The 6,556-nt window shown below is 45.6% G+C and overlaps 1 protein-coding gene across 1 annotated transcript in view; it reads left to right on the top strand.

The window, feature by feature from the left end:
• The window catches only part of Plac8 (placenta associated 8), an 18,308-nt gene extending 16,799 nt beyond the window's left edge, over nucleotides 1–1,509 (top strand). Inside the window, exon 5 of the mRNA XM_010617253.3 lies at nucleotides 1,356–1,509. The gene's annotated coding sequence lies outside the window, so the exon portion shown is untranslated. The remainder of the gene's footprint in view (nucleotides 1–1,355) is intronic.
• Nucleotides 1,510–6,556: the final 5,047 nt, after the last annotated feature.

Here is a 6,556-nt window from a genome sequence, read left to right as displayed (position 1 = left end):
AAAAAAAAAAAAAAAAAAAAAAAAAAAGTTTCAGCAAGTTGCTGAAATAGTGTGTGGGGGAAATGGTGACACAAAGCTTGCTTTAAATGGATGGATGCTGTGGTGTGCAAGGTCGCCAGCAGTAAAGAATAAAACATGCTTAGGGTTTAAAGAGATTGAGACTTTCCCAGCGCAGCGAGAGAGAGAGAGAGAGAGAGAGAGAGAGAGACAGAGAGAGAGAGAGAGAGGGAGAGGGAGAGAGGGAGGGAGAGACAAAGGATGTGGCACACATCTATAATCCAGCACTTCAGGAGGCTGAGACAGCCCGGGCCATTTAGCAATTTAGTGAGACCCTGTCTGAGAATAAAAAGGGGCTGGGATGTAGCTCAGTGTGAAGGCCCTGGATTCAAACACTAGTATTGTCAATGAAAGAGGGAGAAGGAAAAGGGAGTCGGGGGAGGGGAGAGACAAGGGAAGAGAAAAGAGAAAAGAAAAAAATCGATTGAAGCCAAGTGTGGTGGTACACCTGTACTTTTAGCACTCAGGGAGGCTGAGGCAGGAGGATTCCAAGTTTGAGCCCAGCTTCGGCAAGACCCTGTTTCAAAATAAAAAAATATAAACTGCCTGAGGGTTAGCTCAATGCAAAGACCCTGGGTTCAATCCCCGATACTGCCAAAAAAAAAAGGAATGAGAAGTAGGCACATAGAAACCAATTTAAAAAATAAAAACGGACATTTGAAAATAGTATTGAGAGCACAGAAGTTGCAGGAGCTAATGTTTCTGTTTGGTGGAGGAGCGCAGTCTCCCATGCAGGATCCCCAGCATTCGGGAGGACACTGACCCTCCCTCCAAGGGTGGAGCGTGAGTGTCCTCGGCGAGGGCTGCACAGCACGGAGAGGACAGGGACTGGACAGCCAGAGCTCCAGAAGACCTGCTTAGCCCGACAGCAGAGCCCGAGAGCACCCGACCCCTGTGGTCTCCTCCCCACACTGCGTGAACCCCGGACACCCACACCTAGCACGTTCCGCGGGACCCCGACAGTCACAGCCCCGCGGGTCTCAGCGACTGCCAGTTGAGACTGAGTATAGTGTGGATCCGGGATGGGCGCTGACACAGAAAGGGGTGTCAGGCAGAAAGCGAGGCGATGGAGGAAAGTATGGTTTCATTACAAAGAGTCCATCAATACTGGCTCCTTCGTGGCAACAAGCCTGCCGTGGCATTGTGTGCCGTTAATCGTCAGGGAATCGGTGCAGGGTACGTGGGGACTCAGCCATGCGTGCTGCTTTCCCGAGAATCTAAATTTATTTTGCGAATAAAATTTTTAGAAATAAAAAAGTAGACTGAGAAAATTCTGAACTATTCTGTGTCCCTTCTAGGTGAAAGAGCTACAGTTCAAGCGACTAAAATCACCAGACATCTCTCTGGCCTGAGTATATCTCTATCTTCTGCAACTGGAATATGGATATTTTTAATTATGATGATAGCATAAAAGATCAGATTTTTGATTTATTTTATTTTTTAATGAATGTGTCTCTCATTTTCTTTTTCAGTGTGAAAATTTCTGGCTTCTAGATTTTTCTACACTTAAAATACATATCAAATAAAAGACTTTACTATCAAGATTCTTGTTTTGTCACATTTTGTTTACATGGTGCTGGCGATTGAACTGAGGGCTCCTACAGGCTAAGCAGGTGCTCTGTGCCCCATCCTCTAACGAGACTCTGTTTTTGTTTTTTTGAGACAGGGTCTCACTGTGTAGTTGAGATTGACCTAGAACTCACTACTCACTATGTAGCCCAGGCTGGTCTTGAACTCACAGCGATCCTCCTGCCTCAGCCTCCCGAGTCCTGGGATTACAGGTGTGCGCCACCACGCCCAGCTCTAATGAGACTGTTTCTTGGCTCTCATTAAATGTCTTGGCCCCTAGTTATAATCTCATAATTTTGTTCTCATATTTTTGTTTCTTAGCAAGATATTTTTGTCTGCAGTAGATCAGCTCTTTAATCGAAGGGCGTTCATTAGGAAAGAGGTAAAAGACCCCGGATACGTGTTCTGCCTTGGTTAGGGGCAGCAGTCAATGAGTGAGAGTAATCCTTTCTTCCTTTTTCTTCCTTCCTTCCTCCTCCTTTCTTTTCTTTCTTTCTGTCTTTCCTTCTTGAGACAGGGTCTCCCTATATAAGTTCAAGCTGGTCTTAAACTTACTACGCAGCCCAGGCTGGCCTTGAACTCAGGGCAACCCTCCTGCCTCAGCCTGGTGAGTACTGGGTATTTCCACATTTTTTTGTCCCATTGTTGCCCTGATGAAATCTCTCCCGTTCCCTACTCCTCTGAAGCTCTGCATCTCCATTTCATCTGTCTAGGCAGGGGAAGCGGAGGCAAAGTTCACTACCTTGCAAATTTATTGTAAAATTCCAGTGAGAAAAAACATCAAAGTCCCCAGAAAGGAAGTCTGCTATCATGAAATCAACCAATAACAAATGCTGTCAAGGCTGTGGGGAGATAGGAACCCTTCTCCACTGTCGGTGGGAGTGCAGACTGGTGCAACCACTGTGGAAATCAATACGGAGATACCTCAAAGAACTAGGATTAGAGGTCCCATGTGACCCAGCCATCCCTCTGCTGGGTATCTTCCCAAAAGAATTAAAAGAATCATACCACAGCGATATATGTGCACCTATGTTTATAGCGGCACAGTTTGTAATAACTAAAACTTGGAAACAGCCCAATTGCACATCAACTGGAGACTGGATAAAGAAGATGTGGATTTTCTATAAAATGGAGTACTACTCAGCCATAAAGAATGAGAAATTAGAGTCATTCATAGGAAAATGGATGCATATTGAAGCCATACTCTTAAGTGAAATAAATATTTGTAAATACCAAATAGTTTCTCTGGTGTGAAAAACTAGAAGTGCAAATAAGATCCAAATTGTATAACTGACAATGTGAAATAGGAAGAAAAGTCTAAAGGTATAGGGGAAGTGGGAGGGGTAGGGGAAAGAGAATAAGGGACAAGAAAAAATATGAGAAAAGGAAAAAATGGAAACAAAGTCTTTGTAAATAGGGAAGGGAGGGCAGGGACAAGGGGAAACAATGAGAACCAAGACCTGTCGTGTAAAGGTACCGGATCCCAACGATAAATGTAAGTGTACTGTGTACCTAGAATGTACCAATAAACTCAATGAGGAAAAGGGTGGGGCGGGGATTTAGCTCAGTGGTTCGCGAAAGGTCCTGAGTTCGATCCCTGGTACCAAAAAGAACAAAACATCAAAGTCCCAGAGTGCAATAGGTGACCCCAACCTTGAAGCTCGAGGGCGCGCTTCATGGGCCTCTCCCTGGTCAGTTTGCTCCCCACCTTGTGGTCCCCTTTGGTGACCAGTGCTATCTGCTCGAATCAAGTCCATCTCAAGGGCCAGGTCCGGCAGTGCCACTTACCCAAACATTTAAGGTGAAAATCCACGGACCAATGCCTGGCAGATCCTGTCTGCAGCCTGGAATTCCTCTCCCTGCCTCTGGTCACTGCAGCTCCCTCGCCTCCTCTCTAAACGCTGCTGGTAAACTGTTGAAAAAGCAGACTCCAGCATTTCCCTGGTCCTTCATACTGCAGCCTCAGTGCATCTCCTTAACACACTCCTGCCTCTTCGCTGCCAAATTCCCATTTTCCTCACCCCACCACACACGTTCTTAGCTTTTCACATCCTAACTGTTGGTTGCTGGAATTTAAGCAGCAACTGGCTTTTCCACTTTAGCCTGGGACCATGGGACCACAGGTGCCCAGCAGTTCCAGGAGGTTTTTTGTTTGCTGATTCTTTGCAGTTTTCTGTGTAGACAATCATGATAACTGTGAACAAAGACTGTTTTATTCTTTTCTCCCAGTTTGTATACAATTTTATTCCCCTTTCTGGTCTTATTAGCTCAGTTAGGAATTCCAGTACAGTGCTAAATAAGAGTGATGAGAGCAGGTATAGTGGCCTCATTCCCGATGATGAGACGAAACACCGATCTGTCACCATTCAGGAAGGAATTAAGGCCAGGCATGGCAGCCTGTGCCTGTAGTCATGACTACTCAGGAAGGTGAAGTGGAAGGTGTGGAGAACCATAGATCCGCCCCTCCGCCATTTTATGATATAGCCTATGAAGCCATTTTGTATTAGGTTTAGTTTTCCTGTAGATCACATGATATGTTCCCGTGGGTGTTTGATGTATCCTTATAAGGTAATAATCTGTTCTCTGTATGCTGATTGGTTGCATTATGGTATATATGTTGCCACCCCTTCTGGGCGCGGAGAGAGAGAGCGGGGTAGAGATCCGGAGATGAGGAACTAAAGTAAATTCCTTGTGTATCAAGTGTGTGCCTCTTTGCTCACGCGTCGCCAGTTCAGGCCCCTGTAGTCGCAGACCGAGTTGCCCAAGGCAATCCGGCTGGCGACAGGTGGCGCCCGAACAGGGACCTGGACTCGGCGATTTTCGTGGGCAAAGTGAAACGGACCCAGGTCGCCTCGGGTTAAGAGGGACGGCAATCCGTCGGAGCAGCGGCTGCGCCTGATCCACGCAGTGGTAAGTAAAGGCAACCAGGAAGGTTGATTACTCTCGCTTGCTTGTGTTTATAGAAAACAGAAAGAATGGGACAAGGTCCATCTACGGACTCTATCACCCATGCCACCCAAAAAATTTTACAGACACAAGGAGTTAAGGCAAGCAAGATTCAAATTTCATCCTTCGTACGCACGATGGATGTTATCTGTCCCTGGTTAAGGGACGAAGAAACCATAGATGATGAAGTTTGGCAAAGAGTAGGTAAACAGATAACCAAAGCATTAGCTGAAACTCCAGACAGATATCCAGAAAATGTTTTTTCATTTTGGGCCATGATATCGGCAGCTCTAGGTCATGGACCCCCCAAGGAAATCCAACAAGCGCTTAATGAAGTTGAGGAACATCTCTCTGAGGAAAAGGAAAGACGTAGTACATGCTCGCAGGCATCTGAAGGGAAAAAGAGCAATATAGAGAGAGACAACATGGCGGAGGCTGCAGCAACAAGTCTTTCGGAAGCTCCTCTTCCGGTTTCTTCTTGCTGTCTTTATCCTGCGCTGCCCGCCTCTGCACTTCCTCTTTCAGCTCCGCCTACTGCCCCTCCTCTATATGAGGAGAACCTGCCTTCGGGGCCATTTTGTAAAGAGAAATTTCCCCCCGAATACGGCCACGCAGGAGACTTCTCTACTACTCTGGTAGAAGGGCGCTTCGCCTCTCTATCATTAAGTCAGAAAAGAAGTCCATTAGAACGGTGCTTACAGAATGCCTTGGATAACAAAGAGAGCACTGAGGAAGTCCAGCGACTCTTCCCTGTTTTTGAGTTGCAGGGCCCACAAGGCCTATATATAGAGAGAGAGATTAGACCCCTTGAATTCAAAATTATAAAGGAGTTGAAACTAGCAGTTAGTCAGTATGGACCTTCAGTGCCATTCACCATGGCCATTTTTGAGAGTCTGGCTGGGAACTGGCTTACACCTGGGGACTGGAAGGCAGTCAGCAAAGCTGTCTTATCAGGCGGAGATTACCTCCTGTGGTTGACTAATTATACCGAACAATGCAAAGTGACTGCGCACCGCAATCAACAGGCGGGAGTAGCTTTAGCGAGCTATGAGATGCTTGCAGGAGAAGGGCTCTTTGCTACTACTCAGGCCCAGATGCAATACGAGCCACCAGTCTTTGACCAGATTGCTAATTGTGCTAGACACGCCTGGCGGCAATTGCCCGGCACAGGTGATCTAAGTAGCAGCCTGAGCAATACCCGCCAGGGCCCAAATGAGCCCAATGGTAAAGACCCCACAACATCTGATGGGTCTCAAGGCATAGTATCTCCTTTACAAGAGGCTCTTAAACACGCCACAGCACAAGGGGAGGAAATCTTTAGACTATTCCCCGTCATTCAAGTAGAGGGACCCCGAGGGCCGATTAGAGAACATCACCCTCTTGAGTTTAAATTGGTTATGCACCCCCAGTTGGGGAAGGGGATTTTGCTTGTGTTTTTCCACAGAATGCTGATCAACCGCAGTGGATCCTGGAGCATTTTATCAAACAGATTAACGCAAACTGTGAAAAGGACCAAAAACAATCTTCCGGTGTTACTTCGTGGGACGTCATTACAGACTCTGTTAATCCCTTAAAGATAAAGATTGTGAAGACTCCTCCTAAGAGCTAATTCTTCCTGCTTTTCCATCTTATGTGCCTTTTCATACTTTGCCTATCATAGTAAATGATTATTTTTTATATTCACAAATAGAAGGTTAATAGTAAATGAGAAAGAAAAACATTAGGAAAGCTATAAGTAAGAGTTATGCTTTTGCATCTTGTTAAAAACAGCTAAAGAAAGATATACAAGATCAGAAGGCCGAAGTATATAGAGAAGGTGTGTGGAAATCATATAAAAGGTTTACATTTACAGTCAAGAAGAGTATTCATTCCTTTAACCCTAATTCTACAAGAGATCTCTGTTAATTTTGATTTGCAAAAATCTTGACTAGTCATAACAACAAGATCTTATAATTCAATTGGCCAAAACCATCTGAGTGCACTC

Source organism: Fukomys damarensis, unplaced genomic scaffold, assembly GCF_012274545.1.
Source record: "Fukomys damarensis isolate Sample0158 unplaced genomic scaffold, DMR_v1.0_HiC HiC_scaffold_37, whole genome shotgun sequence".
NCBI lineage: Eukaryota > Metazoa > Chordata > Mammalia > Rodentia > Bathyergidae > Fukomys > Fukomys damarensis.
Note: the sequence above shows the minus strand (reverse complement) of the source record. Positions and strands in the feature narration are given on the sequence as shown.